Consider the following 27,682-nt stretch of genomic DNA (forward strand, 5'->3'; position numbering starts at 1 on the left):
AGCAACAACTAGTAGGTAGGCTGTCATTGCAAAGTAGGCCTGACTTGCCTAGTTAAATAAAGTTTAAACATATTTTTTTTTAAATTAAGTCAGGCCCCAACCTTGTCCTTTTTGCATGACATCACTCTCCTTTCCCCCTCTCATCCCTTTGTTCTTTTGATTCACGGCATTCACCTCTTCTTCCTCCACCTTCTCCTGCTCCCTTTCTACCCTACTCCCTCTGTGTGCTGATTTGTGATGCCATGTTTGTTTGTTTCTCCAAAGCCAAGCATTTCTCAAAGTCAGAGGGATCTGTACACACAAGTGGAGAGAGAACAACATCCATACTGTATTTCTCCTAGCCATCACATGTCACCGTGTGGCCAGACAGACAGGATACAATGACAGGTAAACCATGTCACCTGTGAGGCCATACAGACAGACAGGTTACTATGACACATACAGTTGAAGTCGGAAGTTTACATACACTTAGGTTGGAGTCATTAAAACTCGTTTTACAACCACTCCACACATTTCTTGTTCACAAACAATAGTTTTGGCAAGTCGGTTAGGACATCTATTTTGTGCATGACACAAGTAATATTTCCAACAATTGTTTACAGACAGATTATTTCACTTATAATTCACTGTAATTCACTGGCCCACTGTATCACAGTGGGCCAGAAGTTTACATACACTAAGTTGACTGTGCCTTTAAACAGCTTGGAAAATTACAGAAATTGATGTCATTGCTTTGGAAGCTTCTGATAGGCTAATTAACATCATTTGAGTCAATTGGAGGTGTACCTGTAGATGTATTTCAATGCATACCTTCACGCTCAGTGCCTCTTTGCTAGACATCATGGAAACATCTAAAGAAATCAGCCAAGACGTCAGAAAAAAACAATTGTAGACCTCCACAAGTCTGGTTCATCCTTGGGAGCAATTTCCAAACGCCTCAAGGTACCACCATCTGTACAAACAATAGTACGCAAGTATAAACACCATGGGACCACGCAGCCATTATACCGTTCAGGAAGGAGATGCGTTCTGTCTCCTAGAGATGAACGTACTTTGTTGCGAAAAGTGCAAATCAATCCCAGAACAACAGCAAAGGACCTTGTGAAGATGCTGGAGGAAATGGGTACAAAAGTATCTATTTCCACAGTAAAACGAGTGCTATATTGACATAACCTGAAAGGCTGCTCAGCAAGGAAGAAGCCGCTGCTCCAAATCGGCCATAAAAAAGCCAGACCACGGTTTGCAACTGCACATGAGGACAAAGATCATACTTTTTGGAGAAATTTCCTCTGGTTTGATTAAACAAAAATAGAACTGTTTGTCCATAATGACCATCGTTATGTTTGGAGGAAAAAGGGGGATGCTTGTAAGCCGAAGAACACCATCCCAACCGTGAAGCACGGGTGTGGCAGCATCATGTTGTGGGGGTGCTTTGCTGCAGGAGGGACTGGTAAACTTCACAAAATAGATGGCATCATGAGGTAGGAATATTATGTGGATATATTGAAGAAACATCTCAAGACATCAGTCAGGAAGTTAAAGCTTGGTCGCAAATGGGTCTTCCAAATGGACAATGACCCCAAGCATACTTCCAAAGTTGTGGCAAAATGGCTTAAGGACAACAAAGTCAAGGTATTGGAGTTGCCATCGCAAAGCCCTGACCTCAATCATTTTGAAAATTTGTGGGCAGAACTGAAAAAGCGTATGCGAGCAAAGAGGCCTACAAACCTGACTCAGTTACACCAGCTCTGTCAGGAAGAACGGGACAAAATTCACCCAACTTATTGTGGGAAGCTTGTGGACGGCTGCCCAAAACATTTGACCCAATTTAAACAATTTAAAGGAAATGCTACCAAATACTAATTGAGTGTATGTAAACTGACACACTGAGAATGTGGTGAAAGAAATAAAAGCTGAAATAAATCACTCTCTACTATTATTCTGACATTTCACATTCTTAAAATAAAGTTGTGATCCTAACTGACCTAAGACAGGGAATTTTTACAAGGATTAAATGTCAGGAATTGTGAAAAACGAAGTTTAAATGTATTTGGCTAAGGTGTATGCAAACTTCCGACTTCAACTGTGTATATATATATATATATGTATGTATATATATATGTATGTATGTGTATTTGGGTATGTGTTTGTACTTATGTATATATTTACACCAAAAATATATAGGGGATTTGAAATGATGCAGACCATTACATTGATGGAAGCAAAAATCTATCCTCAATATTAAAGCTGACGCCCTGAAAAAAATAAAAATGAAAAGACCTTGAGCCTTGTTAAAAGTCTTCAGCCTTGTTAAAATACTCCAAACCAGAAGGTGGCAGTAGCGTTGTCTGGCACGTGAGGAAGTCTAGCTTGTGGTCTAGATTCCAATGTTAGCTAGCTAGATGCGCTAATTTTGCCATTTTGTAGAAAGCCCTTGTTGATCAAATCAAATGTTGTTGGTCACATTCACATGGATAGCAGATGTTATTGAGAGTGTAGCGAAATATTTGTTCTAGTTCCGACAGTACAGCAATATCTAATATAAGTAATATTGAACAATTCCACAACAAATACCTAACACAGACAAATCTAAGTAAGGAATTGAATAAGAATATATAAATATAAACGTATGGATGAGCAATGTCAGAGTGGCATAGGCAAGATGCAATAGAATACAGTATATACATATGAGATGAGTAATGCAAGATATGTAAACATTATTAAAGTGGCATTATTAAAGTGACTAGTGTTCCATTTATGAAGTGGCCAGTGATTACAAGTCTGTATGTAGGCAGCAGCCTCACTGTGCAAGTGATGGCTGTTTAACAGTCTGATGGCCTTGAGATAGAAGCTGTTTTTCAGTCTTTCGGTCCCAGCTTTGATGCACCTGTACTGACCTCGCCTTCTGGATGGTAGTGGGGTGAACAGGCAGTGGCTCGGGTAGTTATTGTTGTTCATGATCTTTTTGGCCTTCCTGTGACATCGGGTGCTGTTGGTGTCATGGAGGGCAGGTAGTCTGCTACCAGTGATGCGTTGTGCAGACTGCACCACCCTCGGGAGAGCCCTGCAGTTGTGGCCTTTGCAGTTGCCGTACCAGGCGGTGATACAGCCAGACAAGATGCTCTCAATTGTGCACCTATAAAAGTGTGTGAGGGTTTTAGGTGACAAGCCAAATTTCTTCAGCCTCCTGAGGTTGAAGAGGCGTTGTTGAGCCTTCTTCACCACACTGTCTGTGTGAGTACACCATTTCAGTTTGTCAGTGATACGTACGCAGAGGAACTTAATACTTTCCACCTTCTCCACTGCTGTCAGGTCGATGTGTATAGGGGTGTGCTCCCTCTGCAGTTTCCCGAAGTCCACGATCATCTCCTTTGTTTTGTTGACCTTGAGTGAGACTGTCACGCCCTGATCTGTTTTACCTGTCCTTGTGATTGTCTCCAGCCCCGTGCAGGTTTAGCCAATCTTCCCCATTTCCCCCTGTGTATTTATAACTGTGTTCTCTGTTTGTCTGTTCATCTTGTTTGTCAAGTCAACCAGTGTTTTTCTCAGCTCCTGCTTTTCCCCAGTCTCTCTTTTTCCCGCCCTCCTGGTTTTGACCCTTGCCTGTCTGGACTCTGAGCCAGCCTGCTTGACCACTTTGCCTGGCCCTGACACTGAGCCTGCCATCCTGTACCGTTGCACCTACTCTGGATTACTGACCTCTGCCTGATCTGAGCGTGCCTGCCATCCTGTACCTTTGCCCCTAATCTGGATTACTGACCTCTGCCTGATCTGAGCCAGCCTACTGTCCTGTACCTTTGCCCCACCACTCTGGATTATCGACCCCTGCCTGCCTTGACCTGTCATTTGCCTGCCCCTGTTGCTGTAATAAACATTGTTTCTTCAGCACAGTCTGAAACGTTACAGTACGAGCAGGCCATGACTGACCCAGCAGACTTGGACCAGCTCTGCAATGCCATCTCCTCCCAAGGAGCCACCATTGGTAGGCACCAGGAGTTGCTTCGCGGTCTGATGGAACAGTTCCAGGCCGTGGCCAAACGTCACGACCTAGCAGCCTACCACAACTGCTAGGCAGCCTACCACGACGGTAACCTCCCAGCCCCTCAGTAACCCCTTTCTCTCCCAGTGCTCCCTCGTTTTCGAGCTGCCTGCCTTGACCTGTCGTTTGCCTGCCCCTGTTGCTGTAATAAACATTGTTACTTCAACACAGTCTGCACTTGGGTCTTACCTGAAACGTTATAGAGAGGTTATTTTCCTGACAACACACTCCGAGAGCCATCACCTCCTGCCTGCAGGTTGTCTCGTCATTGTTGGTAATCAAATCAAATGTTATTAGTCACATGCGCCAAATACAACCGGAACTTAATGTGAAATGCTTACTTACGAGCCGCTAACTAAAAATAAAGTTAAAAAAATATGGATAAGAATAAGAGTAAAATTTAATTAAAGAGCAGCAGTAAAATAACAATAGCGAGACCATATACATATCGGTACAGAGTCAATGTGCGGGGGCACCGGTTAGTCGAGGTTATTGAGGTAATATGTACATGCAGGTAGAGTTATTAAAGTGACTATGCATAGATGATAACAACAGAGAGTAGCAGCGTTGTAAAAGAGAGGGGGGGGGCAAATAGTCTGGGTAGCCATTTGATTTGATGTTCAGGAGTCTTATGACTTGGGGTAGAAGCTGTTTAGAAGCCTCTTGGACCAAGTCTTGGTGCTCCGGTACCACTTTCCATGCGGTAGCAGAGAGATCAGTCTATGACTAGAGTGGCTGGAGTCTTTGACAATTTTTAGGGCCTTCCCCTGGCAGGAAACTTGGCCCCAGTGATGTACTCGACTGTACACACTACCCTCCGTAGTGCCTTGTGGTCGGAGGCCAAGCAGTTGCCATACCAGGCGGTGATGCAACCAGTCAGGATGCTCTCGATGGTGCAGCTGTAGAACCTTTTGAGGATCTGAGGACCCATGCTAAATCTTTTGAGTCTCCTGAGGGGGAATAGGTTTTGTCATGCCCTCTTCACAACTGTCTTGGTGTGCTTGGACCATGTTAGTTTGTTGGTGATGTGGACACCAAGGAACTTGAAGCTCTCAACCTGCTCCACTACAGCCCGGTCGATGAGAATGGGGACGTGCTCAGTCCTCTTTTCCTGTAGTCCACAATCATCTCATTTTTCTTGATCACATTGAGGGAGAGGTTGTTGTCCTGGCACCACCCGGCCAGGTCGCTGACCTTCTCCCTATAAGCTGTCTCGTCATTGTCGGTGATCAGGCCTACCACTGTTATGTCATCGGTACACTTAATGATGGTGTTGGAGTCGTGCCTGGCCTTGCAGTCATGAGTGAACAGGGATTACAGGAGGGGACTGAGCGTGCACCCCTGAGGGGCCCCTGTGTTGAGGATCAGCGTGGCGGATGTGTTGTTACCTACCCTTACCACCTGGGGGCGGCACATCAGAAAGTCCAGGATCCAGTTGCAGAGGGAGGTGTTGAGTCCCAGGGTCCTTAGCTTATTGATGAGCTTTGAGGGCACTATGGTGTTTAACGCTGAGCTGTAGTCAATGAATAGCATTCTCACATAGGTGTTCCTTTTGTCCAGGTGGGTAAGGGCAGTGTGGAGTGCAATAGAGATTGCATCATCTATGGGTCTGTTAGGGCGGTATACAAATTGGAGTGGGTCTAGGGTTTCTGGGATAATGGTGTTGATGTGAGCCATGACCAGCCTTTCAACGCACTTCATGGCTCCAGACATGAGTGCTACGGGTTGATAGTCATTTAGGCAGGTTACCTTAGTGTTCTTAGGCACAGGGACTATGTTGGTATTACAGACTCGGACAGGGAGATGTTGAAAATGTCAGTGAAAACACTCATCAGCGCATGCTCGCAGAACACGGCCTGGTAATCCATCTGACCCTGCTGCCTTCACATCGGCTGTTTATTTATTTATTTATTTATTTATTTTTATTTCACCTTTATTTAACCAGGTAGGCAAGTTGAGAACAAGTTCTCATTTACAATTGCAACCTGGCCAAGATAAAGCAAAGCAGTTCGACACATACAACAACACAGAATTACACATGGAGTAAAACAAACTTAGTCAATAATACAGTAGAAAAATAAGTCTATATACAATGTGAGCAAATGAGGTGAGATAAGGGAGGTAAAGGCAAAAAATGCCTTGGTGGCAAAGTAAATACAATATAGCAAGTAAAACACTGGAATGGGAGATTTGTAGTGGAAGAAAGTGCAAAGTAGAAATAGAAATAATGGGGGCAAAGGAGCAAAATAAATAAATAAATACAGTAGGGGAAGAGGTAGTTGTTTGGGATAAATTATAGATGGGCTATGTACAGGTGCAGTGATCTGTGAGCTGCTCTGACAGCTGGTGCCTAAAGCTAGTGAGGGAGATAAGTGTTTCGAGTTTCAGAGATTTTTGTAGTTCGTTCCAGTCATTGGCAGCAGAGAACTGGAAGGAGAGACGGCCAAAGGAGGAATTGGCATTGGGGGTGACCAGAGAGATATACCTGCTGGAGCGCGTGCTACAGGGGGGTGCTGCTATGGTGACTAGTGAGCTGAGATAAGGGGGGCTGTGGAGCGTGATCACACACTCTTCTGGAACAGCTGGTGCTCTCATGCGTGTTTCAGGGTAATTTGCCTCAAAGCGAGCTTTGAAGTAGTTTAGCTCGTCTGGTAGGCTTGTGTCACTGGGCAGCTCTTGGCTTTCCTTCCCTTTGTTGTCTGTAATGGTTTACAAGCCGTGCCACACCGACGAGCATCAGAGCCGGTGCAGTATGATACGATCTTACTCCTGTATTGATTCTTTGCCTGTTTGATGGTTCGTCAAAGGGCATAGCGGGATTTCTTATAAGCTTCCGGGTTAGAGTCCCGCTCCTTGAAAACGGCAGCGCTATTCTTTAGCTCAATGCGGATGTTGCCTGTAATCCATGACTTCTTGTTGGGGTACGTAAGTACAGTCACTGGGGATGACATCATCAATGCACTTATTGATGAAGCCAATGACTGATGTGGTGTACTCCTCAATGCCATCGGAGGAATCCCGGAACATATTCCAGTCCGTGCTAGCAAAACAGTCCTGTATTTTAGAATCTGCTTCATCTGACCACTTTTTTATTTATCAAGTCACTGGTGCTTCCTGCTTTAATGTTTGCTTGTAAGCAGGAATCAGGTGGATAGAATTATGGTCAGATATGCCAAATGGAGGGTGAGGGAGAGCTTTATGCGTCTCTGTGTGAAGTAAAGGTGGTCCAGAGATTATTTTCCCTCTGGATGCACATTTAACATTTAACATTTAACAAAATGGATTTCAGTTTCCCTGCATTAAAGTCCCTGGCCACTAGGAGCGCCGCCACTGGGTGAGTGTTTTCATGTTTGCTTATGGCGGAATACAGCTCATTGAGTGTGATCTTAGCACCAGCATCAGTCTGTGGTGGTATGTATACAGCTACAAAAAATACAGATAAACTCTCTTTGTACAATCGTGGCCAAAAGTTTTGAGAATGACACAAATATTAATTTTCACAAAGTCTGCTGCCTCAGTTTGTATGATGGCAATTTGCATATACACCAGAATGTTATGAAGAGTGATCAGATTAATTGCAATTCATTGCAAAGTCCAACTTTGCCATGCAAATGAACTGAATCCCCCAAAAACATTTCCACTGCATTTCAGCCCTGCCACAAAAGGACCAGCTGACATCATGTCAGTGATTCTCTCGTTAACACAGGTGTGAGTGTTGATGAGGACAAGGCTGGAGATCACTCTGTCATGCTGATTGAGTTCGAATAACAGACTGGAAGCTTCAAAAGGAGGGTGGTGCTTGGAATCATTGTTCTTCCTCTGTCAATCATGGTTACCTGCAAGGACACACGTACCGTCATCATTGCTTTGCACAAAAAGGGCTTCACAGGCATGGGAAAATTGATGTAATCAATTTATCACTTGCCACTTATATTATTTATATTAGATAATGTTTACATAACCTACATTATTCATCTCATATATATATACTGTACGCCATACCACCTACTGCATCTTACCATCTTGATGTATTAGATGTATCACTAGCCACTTTAAACAATGCCACTTTATATAATGTTTTCATAACCTACATTACTCATCTCATATGTATATACTGTACTCCATACCATCTATTACATCTTGCCTACACCGTTCGGCCATCACTCATTTATATATTTTTATGTACATATTCGTATTCATTCCTTTACACTTGTGTGTACAAGGTAGTTGTTGTGGAATTGGTAGATTACTTGTTAGATATTACTGCATGGTCGGAACTAGAAGCACAAGCATTTTGCTACACTTGCATTAACACCTGCTAACCATGTGTATGTGACAAATAAATTTGATTTGATTTGATTTAAAGTTGATTCAGCTGCAGGATCGGGGCATCACCAGTACAGAGCTTGCTCAGGAATGGCAGCAGGCAGGTGTGAGTGCATCTGCATGCACAGTGAGGCGAAGACTTTGAGGATGTCAAGAAGGGCAGCAAAGAAGCCACTTATCTCCAGGAAAAACATCAGGGACAGACTGATATTCTGCAAAAGGTACAGGGATTGGACTGCTGAGGACTGGGGTAAAGTCATTTTCTCTGATGAATCCCCTTTCCGATTGTTTGGGGCATCCGGAAAAAAGCTTGTCCGGAGAAGATAAGGTGAGCACTACCATCAGTCCTGTGTCATGCCAACAGTAAAGCATCCTGAGACCATTCATGTGTGGGGTTGCTTCTCAGCTAAGGGAGTGGGCTCACTCACAATTTTGCCTAAGAACACAGCCATTAATAAAGAATGGTACCAACACATCCTCCGAGAGCAACTACTCCCAACCATCTAGGAACAGTTTGGTGATGAACAATGCCTTTTCCAGCATGATGGAGCACCTTGCCATAAGGCAAAAAGTGATAACTAAGTGGCTCGGGGAACAAAGCATCAATATTTTGCGTCCATGGCCAGGAATCTCCCCAGACCTTAATCCCATTGAGAACTTGTGACTGTAAACTCTCCTTAAGCATCTCCAATCCAAAATTAAATCTAGAAAAGGCTCTCCTATTTCGCAACAAAGCCTCCTTCACTCATGCTGCCAAACATACCCTCGTAAAACTGACTATCCTACCGATCCTTGACTTCGGCAATGTTATTTACAAAATAGCCTCTAACACTCTACTCAGCAAAGTGGATGCAGTCTATCACAGTGCCATCTGCTTTATCAAAAAAAAACATATACTACCCACCACTGCGACCTACCTATATGCTCTCGTTGGCTGGTCCTCGCTACATATTCGTCACCAAACCCACTGGCTCCAGGTTATCTAGAAGTCTTTGCTAGGTAAAGCTCCGCCTTATCTCAGCTCACTGGTCACCATAGCAACACCCACACATGGCATGCGCTCCAGCAGGTATATTTCACTGGTCATCCTCAAAGCCAACCTTTGGAAGCCTTTCCTTCCAGTTCTCTGCTGCCAATGACTGGAACAAATTGCAAAAATCACTGAAGCTGGAGACTTATATCTCCCTCACTAACTTTAAGCATCAGCTGTCAGAGCAGCTTACCGATTGATGCAGCTGTACACAGCCCATCCAACCAACTACCTACCTCATACCCATATTTGTTTTTCTGCTATTTTGCACACCGGTACCTCTACTTGCACATATATCACTCCAGTGTAAATTGCTAAATTGTAATTACTTCGCCACTATTGGCCTATTTATTGCCATATGTCCTTACTTTATTTGCACACACTGTATACAGATTTTTCTATTGTGTTGTTGACTGTACGTTTGTTTATCCCATGTGTAACTCTGTCTTGTTTTTGTCGCACTGCTTTGCTTTATCTTAGCCAGGTCTCAGTTGTAAATGAGAACTTGTTCTCAACTGGCCTACTTGGTTAAATAAAGGTGAAATAAAAAATGTTTTAAAAAGGAGAGATTAAATATGTCCATAAACACACCAGCCAGTTGGTCTGAGCATGCTCTGAGGACGTTGCTAGGGATGCCGTCTGGGCCGCCAGCCTTGCGAGGTTTAACACCTTTAAATGTCTTACTCACGTCGGCCATGGAGAAGGAGAGCCCGCAATCCTTGGTAGCGGGCCACGTAAGTGGAACTCTATTATCCTCAAAGCGGCCAAAGAAGGTGTTTAGTTTGTCGGACAGCAAGACTTCGGTGTCCGCAACGTGGCTGGTTTTCCTTTTGTAGTTCATGATTGTGTGTAGACCATGCCACACATCTCGTGCCTGAGCCGTTGAATTGCAACTCCACTTTGTCTCTATACTGACATTTTGCTTGTTTGATTGCCTTGCGGGGGGGATGACTACTCTGTTTGTATTCTGCCACATGGAGAAAATAAAACTGCCAAGCTAATCTTTTAATCCATTCCCTCAGATTTTTTTATTCTTGTCACGCTTGGGTGTAGTGGGTGAGGAATCAAATGCAGGAAGCTGCGATACAGGGTAGTGGCTTTAATAAGCACAACGGCAAAAACACAAGCCTTCCCAAAACAGCGATCAAAGCGCACAACAAAACAAGGTGCCCCAAACACAGGGGACAAAACACTGTTGGTGCAAACACACGCACTACTGCAAAATACAAAATCAGAGTGTCACCAAGCAAAGCAAACAGAGAAACACAATCACGTACAAAACCCATACATCCTACGCTAACCTAAATAACCCCCCCTTTCTAATGACTAACCCAAAACAGGTGCGTGCCTACCTAGACCTAACCAAACGAAAGTGAAACAAAACAGGGATCGATGGCAGCTAGTAGTTCGGCGACGACGACCGCCGAGCCCCGCCCGGCCGAGGAGGGGCGCCACCATCCGTCACAGTCGTGACAATTCTTTCCCCAAAAAAATGCTATCTGTTCCCTCTGATTTTTTTATTTGTTCCCCCTGTTTTTTATACATTCCCTCTGATTTTATATTCCTTCCCTCTTCATCTTATGTAGGCTACTATGACGGTCCCACCTGGAAGATAACATATTGTAGCCTAAATGTAATTCTCTTTAGCTAATTACCTGCTTCAAATGGTAATGATCACCATTCAATAGCATATTTCCAATTTCTGTGTTTTCATATGCCTCCAAATGTTATATTTATTTTATTTATTTAACCAGGCAAGTCAGTTAATAACAAATTCTTATTTACAATGACGGCCAAACCCCGACGACGCTGGGCCAATTGTGCGCCGCCGTACGGGACTCCCAACCACGGCCAGATGTGATACAGCCTGGATTTGAACCAGGTACCATAGTGAAGCCTCTGCCACTGAGATGCAGTGTCTTAGACCGCTGTGCCACTCGGGAGGGCAAATAATAGTAACGGGCTTCCAAAACCACTCAAGATGCAAATATGGTGCACTCTCATACCTAGGCAGTAATTCCATCTGGCTCTGCTTCATGACCTTAGCTCTTCTATATGTGTGACCCGTTTCAGGAAACTAGGCGTATTTCGCGGGTCCCTACTTCACAGGAGAGCCGTTTGAAGGTAAACATTTTTTTTTTATCAAAATGCGTTTTTGGGCAGAAATACCTTCTCAACATGTAAACTTTCATGTGCCTAAATAGAAAACGTGTATGCCATCTGTAAATATGAATACAATTGTTACATTACCAGCTTAGTTGGTTTAGCCACAGAAACAGTCAGATACCTTCCCGCTAGCCATGATTGACTGAGATAATGAGTGGGCTGGACATGCCTAGAGATGAGTTTGGATTGGTCTGCCATATAGCACGCTTCTGTCTATCTCTTCTGAGCTGGTCAGTATGTGTAGGTACTCCTGTCTAACAAGTCTTTTAAATGTATCGCGTACTAAAACTGCATAAGTGTTGCTCTCCACTTTCTGGAGGACCGAGTTTTGAAATCAGTGGAATTCGAGTATGATAGCTAAGGAGATGGAGAAAACACCCGTCTCTTCAAACTAAGGGCAACCATGGCATTCGTGACAGGAGACGCATCCAATCATGATGTAAGATAGTCTAGTTAGCTATATTTTCCAATATTATGCGTTTCAAATTTTGACAAAATGGTTTCATTTCAAGTTAAAGTGTACTGTTAACTAGCTATGGTTAGCTGGCTGTCTTGCTAGCTAATGTTACATGTATGAACTTATTATTCATAGCTCAGAGTTCTTTGCATTACTAGTTTTAGCCTAATATTAGCTAGCGAACATTGAACCTGGTTGGTTAGATTTATGCAGGGTAGTAACGTCATGAGTTGGGATTTTGGTTCATTGTTTAGCTAGTTAGCTAGCAACACGTCTTAACAAAAAACTCCACTATGCAAGTATCCATTTCAAAAGAATGTCACTGCGAAAACTGTTGATAGACGTAGCTGGTAATTTCACTCTGGCTATCTACTCCGATTTCAGACCACGGGTCAGATAGTCTAGCTAGCTACATTTTCAGATATTACACATTTCTAATTTTCACGTAAAGTCTTTTTATTTCAAGATAAAGTGTACTGCTAGCTAGCTAATGTTAGCTGGTTGGCTCACTAGCTAAAGTTATGTGTATGATCGTATTATTCGTATCTCAGAGACATTTTCTTGGCAAGTTATAGCCTAATGTTGGCTAACTAACATTGAACCTGGTTGGTTAGCTACCTGCAGATTCATGCAGGGTAGTAATGTCATGGGTTGGGATAATGGCTCATTGTTTAGCTAGATAGCTACATGTTTTAACAAAAGACTGCACTGTACAAGTAACCATTTTGGGTGTGTTCATAAACTCTCCTTTGAGTGTGCCAGAGCGCAGAATAACTGATGAATTTACAAATGCTCACACCGGTTGAATATGGCCAGTGTCAGTAAACATCAGCAAAAATGTTTTATTAAAAATTGTTGCCAGCAGAACAGTCACTAACGCTCTGGGTAACATGAAGTCTAACCATCTCTGCTAGGGCGAGTAAAATGGTCAGTGTTTGGGTGGGGGCTAAAGATTAAGAGGTTGTGAATGATGTTGAATGGGTGTAGAAAAAGAAGAGGTACCTTTCTCAAAAGTGAGGTTACAAGTTTATCAACTTTCAAACTAGAATGACTTTCCCATTGTTCCTCAAATGCAGTGTATGATATAGCATTTTGTAGCTCTGTATCTCTGCTTTTATCCAATGTCAAAAACACAATTTCAAACTTTCCTACATAATTCCGAATCAAGGCAGTCGGTCACATATATATATTCCAGAGGAGTTATTTAGATTTGCCTGTCTTTTCTGCCTCTGAGTCATACACAATTGTAAACACATCCAAGTGCTTTGCTGCAACATGTTTTATTGGACGTACACTACCGTTCAAAAGTTTGGAAATGTCCTTGTTTTTGAAAGAGAAGCACATTTTTTGTCCATTAAAATAACATACAATTGATCAGAAATACAGTGTAGACATTGTTAATGGTGTAAAAGTCTCAACGTCAGCTGCCAGTGAAGAGGCGACTCCGGGATGCTGGCCTTATAGGCAGAGTTGCAAAGAAAAAGCCATATGTCAGACTGGCCAATAAAAATAAAAGATAAAGATGGGCAAAAGAATACAGACACTGGACAGAGGAACTCTGCCTAGAAGGCCAGCATCCCGGAATCGCCTCTTCACTGTTGACGTTGAGACTGGTGTTTTGATTGGTACTAATTAATGAAGCTGCCAATTGAGGACTTGTGAGGCTTCTGTTTCTCAAACTAGACACTCTAATGTCCTTCACCTCTTGCTCAGTTGTGCACCGGGGCCTCCCACTCCTATTCTGGTTAGAGCCAGTTTGCGCTGTACTGTGAAAGGAGTAGTACACAGCGTTGTACAAGATCTTCAGTTTCTTGGCAATTTCTCGCATGGAATAACCTTCATTTCTCAGAACAAGAATATACTGACAATTTTCAGAAGAAAGGTCTTTGTTTCTGGCCATTTTGAAACAGTAATCGAAACCACATATGCTGATGCTCCAGATACTCAACCAGTCTAAAGAAGGCCAGTTTTATTGCTTCTTTAATCAGAACAATCGTTTTCAGCTGTGCTAACATAATTGCAAAAGGGTTTTCTAATGATCAATTAGCCTTTTAAAATTATAAATTTGGATTAGCTAACACAACGTGCCATTGGAACACAGGAGTGATGGTTGCTGATAATGGGCCTCTGTACGCCTTTGTAGATACTCCATAGAAAATCTGCCATTTCCAGCTACAATAGTCATTTACAACATTAACAATGTCTACACTGTATTTCTGATCAATTTGATGTTATTTTAACGGACAACAAAATTGCTTTTCTTTAAAAAACAAGGAAAATGTTAAGTGACCCCAAACTTTTGAACGGTAGTGTATATGGTCCTAACTTTATGCACAAGGGGTAAAACACTGTACATGGGGGGGAAAAAACATGGAAAACATACCCAAACATCTATTTTGAAACATGAAATTTGACTATAAATGTGTGACATTTAGTCAAATCTGATGTTTCAAAATAGATGTTTGCGAATGTTTTTTCTCGGACTCTGAGTAGTCTATAGCAGAAACACAACACTTTGAATGAATAACAGAAACATTTTCATAACAAGTGGCGAGAGGGGAAACACGGGGAAAGGGGGGAGAGAGGGGAAAGAGAGGGGGACAGAGAAGGGGAGAGGGGAAAGAGGTGGAGAGAGGGAGGAGAGAGGAATAAAGGAAAAATAGAGTGGGAATAGAGTGTCATTTTAGGCGAAAATTGAAAAAAAGGGGAGATGAGAAAAAGAGGTGTTAATAGAGTGGGATCTCTTCTACACTAACATAAACCCATGTAAATGTATACACATTATTCACACAAGCAATGTACACATTGTTACACACACACAGCCACAGAGAGGCCAAGTAAGGCTTGGACACAAGGCATGTTTGGGGGCCATGTGCCACAGAAAGAAGGATCTTCCTCCAGATGCACTTGATACTGTGCTGTCCAGGTGACAAGTACCTATAGAGTGAGTATTTTTTTCCAGAATGTTTTGTTTCCGTTTTCCTGCAATGATGAATGTTTCTTTTATAAATCCATCACTAGGGGCTTTTAAACCATAAACAATATTTCTCCGGCTTCAGATTCCTTGTGCAGCAGTCTTGGGAACCTTGAGATTTCCCGTCTCTGATTTAATGGCTCGTAATTCCTGAAAGGCCATCCTTCTTCCAGATCTGATGCTCTAGCCCTATGTTAGGTTATCGCAGCCTTCCTGCAGCCCTGCACCCCGCTCTGCGCTCCCTCCCGGCCTCTGCTTCCCTCCGGGCCTCCAGGCAAGACGGAGACTGTCGCCGGGGACAAGTGGAAACCGATCAGCCAGTTCCCCTCTGTCACTGGCACTAGCTCCCTTGCTCTTGGTAGTTACCCATAGATGCAGATCTAGAATAAGGTTACGCTACCCAGACCCTTATCTTCAAACCTCTTAAGGATCTCTATAGATCGGTGTCCCACCCACAGGACGGTTGAGCTAATGTGCGCTAATGCGATTAGCATGAGGTTTTAAGTAACAAGAACATTTCCCAGGCCATATCTGATATTGGCAGAAAACTTAAATTCTTGTTAATCAAACTACACTGTCCAATTTACAGTAGCTATTACAGTGAAATAATACCATGATATTGTTTGAGGAGAGTGCACAGTTATGAACTTGAAAAGTTATTAATAAACCAATTAGGCACATTTGGGCAGTCTTGATTCAACATTTTGAACATAAATGCAATGGTTCATTGGATCAGTCTAAAATGTTGCACATACACTGCTGCCATCTAGTGGCCAAAATCTAAATTGCGCCTGGGCTGGAATAATACATTATGGCCTTTCTCTTGCATTTCAAAGATGATGGTACAAATTGTTTTTTTTAATCTTTTACCAGATATAATGTGTTATATTCTCCTACATTATTTTCACAAACTTCAAAGTCTTTCCTTTCAAATGGTATTAAGAAAATGCATATCCTTGCTTCAGGTCCTGAGCTACAGGCAGTTAGATTTGGGTATGTCATTTTAGGCGAAAATTGAAAAAAGGGGCGGATCCTTAATAGATTTTAACAAGGACCTAGGGGCTTAACATCAATGTCTAAATGCAACTTCATGCTAATCCACAAAAGATCCCACTGTAATTGTTATGGATTGAGAACGAAGCTCCTCTCTTCTATCTATTTTGACAGTGGATATAAAGTCAATTATAATAAGGGCCAGTCTGCAGTCTAGTTACAAGCTCCAAAAGCATCAGAAAGAATACATTTTAGATGGGTTTCTGACTCGAAATGTGTAGTAAAGCTAGCAGACAAGGGAGGCTGAAAAAAACACATATGCGCTAACTCATTTTAAATAGCCAATAAATACAACACTCTGGTAGTAAACAAAGTAAAACAACAAAAGAGAACAACAAGAAAACAATAATTAGGCCGGTATCGCTAATTGTCTTCCTCCCTGTGCTTCATGTTTAATCCCTGGTTCCTCGCCTCCCCTTCATTAACTATGGATGAATTAATTATCCTGCATAGTCAACCCAGCAGATAAAACACATCCTATTCCTCAATCTCTCGCTTCTATTATATCCTTTATTTTTTTCCTCTTTTCTCTTAATTGTATTGTTTGCTTGTTGTGTCGATAGCAGGATTAATTTCACTATAGATCAGGCTTATTGAGCGGCTCGTCAATGTTATTTCATTTCTGTACAGTGCTAATTATAGGAGAACAGGGGAAAGCAAATTGCACTGTTACTTGATTCGCTTGCTTTCCAATAAAAGTCGGAGAAAACAGCATTAATTCCCTTTTAGTTTCCCAGTTTGATGAAGTCATTTCAGCCGGCTATCTATCTATCTATTGGCCTATCCACGCTGGGTGATCAGGGAGAGGAGGGCTGGAAGTGAGGGCTAGAGCATGTCGTCTCTATCTAAATTACATTAATTATTCTGACCCTTTCCCCTCTGCCACATGTCATCGTTCTTTTTTATCTCTCTTTCTTTTTCTATGTCCCCCCTTTCCTCTCTCTTTTCTTGGCTCAGTTTTGGAGGAGGACGGGTGAAGTTCATAAACAATTAACCGGCCCAGTAAGTGAAACACTTGAACACTAACAGACCTGAAAAGGCGTTTGGTATTAATTCAGTTCATTAACTGAACGAAGGTTAGACATCGCTCTGTAGAAATACCCCACCGGAACAAATGCCAGAGCACCCATAGCAGGGAATATTTTTGCATTGACAGAATCTAGAACACAAAACTGTCTATGAACTATTATATATTAACTATGACAATGCAGTGATATACAAGTATTGGTGATTCTGTAGTTGTTATTAAAACTTCTTATGGGCAGGTGGGACAGTAACGTCCCACCTGGCCAACATCCGGTGAAATTGCAGAGTGCACAGTTCAAAATACAGAAATACTCATAATAGTGTTATACATCGGCTTAAAGATTAACTTCTTGTTAATCCAGCCGCTGTGTCAGATTTCAAAAAGGCTTTATGGCAAAAGCATACCATGCGATTATCTGAGGACAGCGCCCTGCTTACAAAAGCGTACAAACATTTTACAACCAAGTAAAGGAATTACAAAAGTCAGAAATAGCGATTCAATTAATCACTTACCTTTGATGATCTTCATATGTTTGCAGTCACAAGAGTCCATGTTACACAATAAATGTTTGTTTTGTTCGAGAAAGTCCCTCTATGTCCCCCCCCAAAAAAAAAAAAGTTTTGTTGCCTCATTTTGTTCAGTAATCCACTGGCTCAAAGGCGGTCACGACATGCAGACGAAAACATCCTAATAGTACCTGTAAAGTTTGTCGAAACATGTCAAACGATGTTTATAATTAATCCTCAGGTTGTCTATTGTCTAAATAATTGATCATATTTCAACCGGACAATAGCGTCTTCAATAGAAAAGAAAAACAACGAACGTCGCACAATCATTCACGCGCTCAAAACAGCTCTGGTTCATTTAGAGGCCACTGAAAACAGTTGTTCTCATTCTTCCTGTTGACATCTAGTGGAAGCCATAGGAACTTCAATTTGGGTCCTATCCAAATACATACTGTATAGGCATTCAATAGAAAAGTACCCACATCAAAAATATCCCGGATGGATTTTCCTCAGGTTTCCACCTGCCATATCACTTCTGTTATACTCACAGACATTATGGAAACTTTGGATTGTTTTCTATCCAATACTACCATGCATATGCATATCCTAGCTTCTGGGCCTGAGTAACAGGCAGTTTACTTTGGGCACGTTTGTCATCCAAACTTCAAAATACTGCCCCCTACCCAAGAGAGGTTAACTTTTTTTCTGCATATTTTAGGTTGTTTTTAAAGTATCTAATGACACTTTACAGTAATATAGACACATTAAAAGAAAGTAAAAGACACATATAGCTCCAACAGTGTCACAGATTCCCCTGGTAATGCTGCTCATTCGGTGCACCAGTTCCGAAGGTCTACATCACCGGCCTCTAGGCGTCACTGAACTGTCTCATTACGCACACCTGATTCCAATTCCCCTGATTAGTAATTGTATATATGTGCCCTCTGTTCACCATTGTCCTGTGGATTATGGTTCCATGTCCATTGGTCTTGTGAATACATGTGCTTTGTTGTTTCGGCTTTCGTGCATTGTGTACTCGTTATTACAGGTCTCGTCCCGTGTATTTGGGTTCCATCCCTGTGTTTATGTATACATGTTTGTTTTGGGCTTCGTCCCCGTGCCTATTCATAACATGTTACATTTTTGGGTGAAATATTAAAACCCTCTATTACGTATTCCTGCGCCTGTCTCCAATCATTTATACAATGTGACAGAATAACCGACCCTAAATGGAGACAGCAAGACCCGCATGCGTCCCTGTGGTCGTCCTCGAGGCCTGTGTCATCTCGGGGGGATGGGGGGTGGGGGGGGGGTACAGTCATGGATTCCTACGGAACTGCTGCTTATTCCATGCACCAGCCCCAGAGGTCTACGTCACCGGCCTCTAGGCGTCACTGAACTGTTTCACACACCTGGTTCCCGCTGATTGGTAATTGTATATACAGTTGAAGACGGAAGTTTACATACACCTTGGCCAAATACATATAAACTCAGTTTTTCAAATTTCCGGACGTTTCATCCTAGTAAAAATTCCCTGTTTTAGGTCAGTTAGGATCGATCACCACTTTATTTTAAGAATGTGACAGTAGAGAATAATTTATTTCAGCTTTTATTTATTTTAGCACATTCCCAGTAGATCAGAAGTTTACATACACTCAATTAGTATTAGGTAGCATTGCCTTTAAATTGTTTAACTTGGATCAAACGTTTTGAGTAGCCTTCCACAAGCTTCCCATAATAAGTTGGGTGAATTTTGGCCCTTTCCTCCTGACAGAGCTGGTGTAACTGAGTCAGGTTTGTAGGCCTCCTTGCTCGCACACACTTTTTCAGTTCTGCCCACACATTTTCTATGGGATTGAGGTCAGGGCTTTGCGATGGCCACTCCAATACATTGACTTTGTCCTTAAGCCATTTTGCCACAACTTTGGAAGCATGCTTGGGGTCATTGTCCATTTGTGACCAAGCTTTAACTTCCTGACTGATGTCTTGAGATGTTGCTTCAATATATCCACATCATTTTCCCTGCCTCATGATGCCATCTATTTTGTGAAGTGCACCTGTCCCTCCTGCAGCAAAGCACCCCACAACATGATGCTGCCACCCCCGTGCTTCACGGTTGGGATGGTGTTCGTTGGCATGCAAGCATACCCATTTTTCCTCCAAACATAACAATGGTCATTATGGCCAAACGGTTCTATTTTTGTTTAATCAGACCAGAGAACATTTCTCCAAAAAGTACCATCTTTGTCCTCATGTGCAGTTGCAGTTGCAAAACATAGTCTGGCTTTTTTATGGCGGTTTTAGAGCAGTGGCTTCTCCCTTGCTGAGCGGACTTTCAGGTTATGTCGATATAGCACTCGTTTTACTGTGGATATAGATACATCTTCACAAGGTCCTTTCCTGTTCTGGGATTGATTTGCACTTTTCGCACCAAAGTACATTCATCTCTAGGAGACAGAAGGAGTCTCCTTCCTGAGCGGTATGACGGCTGCGTGGTTCCATGGTGTTTATACGTGGGTGCTTTTGTTTGTACAGATGAACATGGTACCTTCAGGCATTTTGAAATTGCTCCCAAGGATGAAACAGACTTGTGGAGGTCTACATTTTTTTCTTAGGTCTTGGCTGATTTCTTTTGATTTTCCCATGATGTCAAGCAAAGAGGCCCCAAGTTTGAAGGAAAGCCTTGAAATACATCCACAGGTACACCTCCAATGATGTCAATTAGCCTATCAGAAGCTTCTAAAGCCATGACATCTTTTTCTGGAATTTCCGAAGCTGTTTAAAGGCACAGTCAACTTAGTGTATGTAAACTTTTGACCAACTGGAATTGTGATACAATTAATTATAAGTGAAATAATCTGTCTGTAAACAATTGTTGGAAAAATGTATTGTGTCATGCACAAAGTAGATGTCCTACCCGACTTGCCAAAACTAGTTTGTTCACAAGAAATTTGTGGAGTGGTTGAAAAACGAGTTTTAATGACTCCAACCTAAGTGTATGTAAACATCCAATGTCAACTGTATGTGCCCTCTGTTGGTTACTGTTCCCATGTCCATTGGTCTTGTGCATACCTGTGCTTTGTTTCGGCTTTCATGCTGTGTGTATTGTGTACTCGATATTACGGGTCTCTTCACATGTATTGTTGTGCACGTGTTATTATCTGGTGATGTGGAGGTTAATCCAGGTCCTGCAGTGCCTAGCTCCACTCCCACTCCCAAGGTATTCTCATTTGTTCACTTCTGTAACCGTAAAAGCCTTGGTTTAATGCATGTTAACATTAGAAGCCTACTCCCTAAGTTTGTTTTACTCACTGCTTTAGCACACTCTGCCAACCCGGATGTCTTAGCCGTGTCTGAATCCTGGCTTAGGAAAACCCTGAAATCTCCATCCCTAACTATAACACTTTCCGCCAATATAGAACTGCCAAAGGGGGCGGTGTTGCAATCTACTGCAAAGATAGCCTGCAGAGTTCTGTATTACTATCCAAGTCTGTACCCAAACAATTCGAGCTTCTACTTCTAAAAATGCACCTTTCCAGAAACAAGTCTCTCACTGTTGTCGTTTGCTATAGACCTCCCTCTGCCCCCAGCTGTGCCCTCGACACCATATGTGAATTGACTGCCCCCATCTATCTTCTGAGCTCGTGCTACTAGGTGACCTAAACTGGGACATTCTTAACACCTCAGCCATCCTACAATCTAAGCACCCTCATAGATGTCATCCTAACTAACTCGCCCTTCAAATACACCTCTCCTGTTTTCAATCAAGATCTCAGCGATCACTCCCTCATTGCCTGCATCCGTAATGGGTCTGCGACCAAACGACCACCCCTCATCACTGTCAAATGCTTCCGCGAGCAGGCCTTTCTAATCGACCTGGCCGGGCTATCCTGGAATGACATTGACCTCATCCCGTCAGTAGATGATGCCTGGCTATTCTTTAAAAGTGCCTTCCTCACCATCTTAAATAAGCATGCCCCACTCAAAAAATGTAGAACTAGGAATAGATATAGTCTATGGTTCACTCCAGACCTGTCTGCCCTTGACCAGCACAAAAACATCCTGTGGCGTTCTGCATTAGCATCGAATAGCCCCTGTGATATGCAACTTTTCAGGGAATTTAGGAACCAATGTACACAGACATTTAGAAAAGCTAAGGCTAGCTTTTTCAAACAGAAATTTGCATCCTGTAGTACTAACTCAAAACATTTCTGGGACACTAAAGTCCATGGAGAATAAGAGCACGTCCTCCCTGCTGCCCACTGCTCTGAGGCTAGGAAACACTTACCACCGATAAATCCACTATAATTGACAATTTCAATAAGCATTTCTCTACGACTGGCCATGCTTTCCACCTGGCTACCCCTACCCCGGTCAACTGCCCGGCACCCTCCACAGCAACCCGCCAAAGCCTGCACCATTTCTCCTACACCCAAATCCAGATAGCTGATGTTCTGAAAGAGCTGCAAAATCTGGACCCATACAAATCATACGGGGTAGACAATCTGGACCCTCTCTTTCTAAAATTATCTGCCGAAATTGTTGCAACCCCTATTACTAGCCTGTTCAACCTCTTTCGTATCATTTGAGATTCCCAAAGATTGGAAAGCTGCCGCGGTCATCCCCCTCTTCAAAGTGGGTGACACTCTAGACCCAAACTGCTACAGACCTATATCTATCCTACCCTGTCTTTCTAAGTTCTTCGAAAGCAAAGTTGACAAACAGATTACCGACCATTTCGAATCCCACCGTACCTTCTCCGCTATGCAATCTGGTTTCAGAGCTTGTCATGGGTGCACCTCAGCCACGCTCAAGGTCCTAAACGTCATCATAACAGCCATCGATTAGAGACATTACTGTGCAGCCGTATTCATCGACCTGGTCAAGTCTTTCGACTCTGTCAATCACCACATTTTTATTCGCAGACTCGACAGCCTTGGTTTCTCAAATGATTGCCTCGCCTGGCTTACCAATTACTTCTCTGATAGAGTTCAGTGTGTCAAATCGGAGGGCCTGTTGTCCGGACCTCTGGCAGTCTCTATGGGTGTGCCACAGGGTTCAATTCTTGGGCCGACTCTCTTCTCTGTATACATCAATGATGTTGCTGCTGGTGATTCTCTGATCCACCTCTATGCAGATGACACCATTCTGTATACTTCTGGCCCCTCTTTGGACACTGTGTTAACTAACCTCCAGACGAGCTTCAATGCCATACAACTCTCCTTCCGTGGCCTCCAACTGCTCTTAAAAGCAAGTAAAACTAAATGCATGCTATTCAATCGATCACTGCCCGCACTTGCTCGCCCGTCTAGCATCACTACTCTGGACGGTTCTGACTTAGAATATGTGGACAACTACAAAAACCTGGGTTTCTGGTTAGACTGTAAACTGTCCTTCCAAACTCACATTAAGCATCTCCAATCCAAAATTAAATCTAGAATCGGCTTCCTATATCGCAACAAAGCATCCTTCACTCATGCTGCCAAACATACCCTCGTAAAACTGACCATCCTACCGATCCTCGACTTCGGTGATGTCATCTATAAAATAGCCTCCAACACTCTACTCAACAAACTGGATGCAGTCTATCACAGTGCCATCCGTTTTGTTACCAAAGCCCCATACACCACCCACCATTGCGACCTTTATGCTCTCGTTGGTTGGCCCTCGCTTCATACTCATCGCCAAACCCACTGGCTACAGGTTATCTACAAGTCTCTACTAGGTAAAGCCCCGCCTTATCTCAGCTCACTGGTCACCATAGCATTACCCACTCGTAGCATGCGCTCCAGCAGGTTTATCTCACTGGTCACCCCCAAAGCCAATTCCTCCTTTGGTCGTCTTTCCTTCCAGTTCTCTGCTGCCAATGACTGGAAAGAACTGCAAAAATCTCTGAAGCTGGAGACTCATAACTCCCTCACTAGCTTTAAGCACCAGCTGTCAGAGCAGCTCACAGATCACTGCACCTGTACATAGGCCATCTGTAAACAGCCCATCTATCTACCTCATCCCCATACTGTATTTATTTATCTTCCACATTCATCTTCTGCACATCTACCATTCCAGTGTTTAATTGCTATATTGTAATTACTTCGCCACCATGGCCTATTTATTGCCTTAACTTACCTCATTTGCACTCACTGTATATAGACTTTTTGTTTTCTTTTGTTTATTCCATATGTAACTCTGTGTTGTTGTATGTGTCAAATTGCTATGCTTATTCTTGGCCAGGTCGCAGTTGCAAATGAGAACGTGTTCTCAACTAGCCTACCGGGTTAAATAAAGGCAAAATAAAATTATGGTTCTCGTCCCATCTATTTATTAGAGGTTTAACCTCACATTTTTTTTGGTTACATCCCTTTGTTTTTGTATACGTGTTTGTTCTGGGCTTTATCCCTGTGCCTTTCCATGGCATGTTGTATTTTTGGGTGGAGTATTAAAACTCCCTATTACGTATTCCTGCGCCTGTCTCCAATCATTTATACAATGTGACAAATAGTTCATAAGGGCAGTTACATAGCCTTGTGCCCTGTGCTAGCCAAACAGTTAGCCCTCACATCTCACCTCATCCCTCCATCCCCGGTGCAGTCCTCTAATGAATTGAAAGGTCAGAGCACTAATAACTATTAGCAGAAATTAATCTCTGTGTTAATGCACTTTTAATTCTTCTTAGCAAATTTCATTCCCGAGTAGTTTTCTGCCGGCTAATGAGAAATAAAACGCTGTGCTCAGAGGGAGGGGGGCTGCATGGTTGACGGTCCGACTGTTCTACAATTTCACACACACATTACGCACAGTTCCAGAATGCACAAACACACCAAGGACGCTTCTCAGTGTTAATTAAAGAGCACATCTCGGGCTTAACTCTCTCAAACACACCCACACTCTACATCAAAACACTGGCTGTACCACACTCCTCCCACTCTCTATTTCCTACATCAATTTTAGTCTCCAGAGTTAAGGGGGAAATTTTTTTTACAAGACAGAAAGCTACCTCTTCATTCAAGCATTATGTGCAGTTTACTTTGGAGTGTGGAACTTTAGAATTGCTATAAAACCAAATGTAGCGATCGTCTGAAGGAGAAGTGGACCAAAGCACAGCGTGGTAAGTGCTCATGATTCTTTATTATAACAACACACTCAAACAAAACAACAAAAGGCGAAAAACGAAAACGTACAGTTCTGTCAGGCAACAGAGGCTAAACAGAAAACAACCTCCCACAAACACAGGTGGAAAACAGGCTGCCTAAGTATGATTCCCAATCAGAGACAGCTGTCTCTGATTGGGAACCACACTCGGCCCAAAAAACAAAGAAACAGAAAACATAGATATCCCCACCCGAGTCACACCCTGACCTAACCAAACATAGAGAATAATACGGATCTCTACGGTCAGGGCATAACACCAAAACAGTGCCTATGGTCAGGTTCTGCTATCCCTCCACTACAGAGGCCTCAAAAGCCCAAACAACCCTCTCCGAAAACATGCTCCCCATGTCCTAGAGCATTTTCTTCAGCCACTTTCCTTGCAGACAGCGAAAAAAGGAAGCGAGCCCATAGGAGGGAGTGAGCGGCGACATTCTATTAGCAAACTGGCCCTTTAAATCAATAAAGAAATCAAATATATTTTTGTCAGACATATATCCTTGTTTGTGTAATGCCCCTGCCTCCACCACCATGCACATCATATTTGATGCAAAGGAGAAATAATGCACTGGAGGCCATGGAGCCACTCATCCATAATAACACAAAACACAGGTAGTCAGCAGGAACACACATTGCCCAGTCCAGGGCACGGACACCAGACAGACAACAAATGGGACTCGTTTCAGGAAACTAGGCGTATGTCGCACATCACTACTTGCCAGTTGAACATAAAATAAAAAAAGTTTATCAAAATGCGTTTTTTGGGCAGAAAAGCCTTCTGGAACATGTGAACTTTCATGTGCCTTAATAATAAAATGGTTAAATTACAAGCCTAGCTGGTTTAGCCAAAGAAACGGTCAGGAACCTTCCCGCTAGCAATGATTTGCTGAGATAATGGATGGGCTGGACATGCCGAGAGATGATTTCAGATTGGTCTGCCATGTAGCACCTTCTGTCTATAACATGAGCTGGTCAGTATGTGTAGGTAGTTCAGATTGGTCTGCCATGTAGCACCTTCTGTCTACAACATGAGATGGTCAGTATGTGTAGGTAGTTCAGATTGGTCTGCCATGTAGCACCTTCTGTCTATAACATGAGATGGTCAGTATGTGTAGGTAATCCTTTCTAAAGTGGCTTTTTTAAAAAGATATCACATAGTAGAACTGCAAAGGTGTTGCTCTCCACTTTCTGGAGGACCGAGTTTTGAAATCAGTGGAATGCCCAGTGGAATTAGACTATGATAGCTAAGGAGATGGAGAAAATGCTTGCGTTTGATTGCAAAAATGCAGAAGGAGTCGAAAAGAGAACACACGGAACGCTATTGTATAAAACACCTGTCTGTGGACGACATCTCCAAACTAAGAGCAACCGTGGCATCCGTGACGGAGGGAGAAGTGTCCATTCAAGTGTGCGGGTAAGACAGTCTAGCTAGCTACATTTTCAGATATTACACGTTTCTAATTTTGACAGAAAGTTGTTTTCATTTCAAGTTAAAGTGTACTGTTAGCTAATGTTATGTGTATGATCTGTGGAGTAATATTATTTGTATCTCAGAGCCATTTGCATTGCAAGTTATATCCTAATGTTAGCTAGCTAACATTGAACCTGGTTGGTTAGCTACCTGCAGATTTATGCTGGGTAGTAACATTATGAGTTGGGATAATGGTTCATTGTTTAGCTAGCTACCTACATGTCTAAACAAAAGACTCCACTTTGCAAGTAACCATTTCAATAGAATGTTCATGATGTCACTGTGACAACGGTTGATTGAAGTAGCTGGTAAATTCGCGTTGGCTATTTACTCCGATTTCAGAGCACGCTCATCTGGGTGTGCCAGAGTGCAGAATTACTGACGAATTTACGAACGCTCAACACCCGTTGAATATGCCAAAAAAGCGTAATTAAATTGTTGCCGGCAGCCCAGTTACAATCACCAAAGCTCTGGATAACACAAAAACAGCCTAACCGAGTAAAATGGTCAGAGTGAGCTGTTCTCTCATTTGTGTCAGGAAGTAGCTAGCCAGTTAGCTTGGGTGATACTGTTAGGTCCGAACGCTCGGATCAGCCCTACTCCAAGGCCAGAGCGTCCAGTGTGCACTCTGAACGCTCCGAGAGTGAAACACTCAATCTGACAACAGTCTGAGTTTACGAACGCCCAGAGCACACTCTGAGCTCACTCTGGCACTCCAGATTGAATTTACAAACACACCCGTAGTATAAACCAGCCTTTAGTCTTGAAATCTTTGGTTGTTTAGTACATGGCCTCACATGTGAATCCTTAAAGAGATGGGTGGGGCTAAGGCTTAAGAGGGTGTGAATGATGCTGAATTGGTGTAGACAAAGAAGAGCTCTCCAGTAGGTTTACTGAATCATTCAAGGGCCATTTTCTCAAAAGTGAGATTACAGGTTTAACAACTTTCAAAGCAGAGTGACTTTCCCATTGTTCCTCAACTGTAGTGCACTGTATGATATCCCATTTTCTAGCTCTGTTATCCAAAGTAAAAAACACCATTTCATATTTTGCTACGAGACCCAATCGAGCTGGTTGGACACAAATTACATTGACGGCTGTTTTAAAGGCAAATTGCATCCCGTAAACTCAAATATTAGTGAAACACACACCAAGCTTCACCCCGCTTGCTCTCCACACATACAAACATGTAAACACACACCACTACCACCGGTCATGGGGCTATTAGACTATTAGCGTTTGGGCTGATTGTCAGACAATCAGGCATCTGCCAGCCACGGCTAAATCTTCCCAATGAGATTAGACAGGTAACCAGAGCCTCTCCCTGCCCAGTAGATTGAGCTCACTCTGGCCTACGAGTAGGGAGGTGGTGGTTGGGCTGGATCAGGTTCCCGGGTCTCGGGTGGATCAAAGGGCCGATTGACACTTAATGGAGTGAGGTGAGACGAAGGAGTATGTGTGTCTGTGTGAGGGGTGGTGGGGGGGTT

The sequence above is a fragment of the Salmo trutta genome, chromosome 31 (genome assembly GCF_901001165.1).
Source record: "Salmo trutta chromosome 31, fSalTru1.1, whole genome shotgun sequence".
Taxonomy (NCBI): Eukaryota; Metazoa; Chordata; class Actinopteri; order Salmoniformes; family Salmonidae; genus Salmo; species Salmo trutta.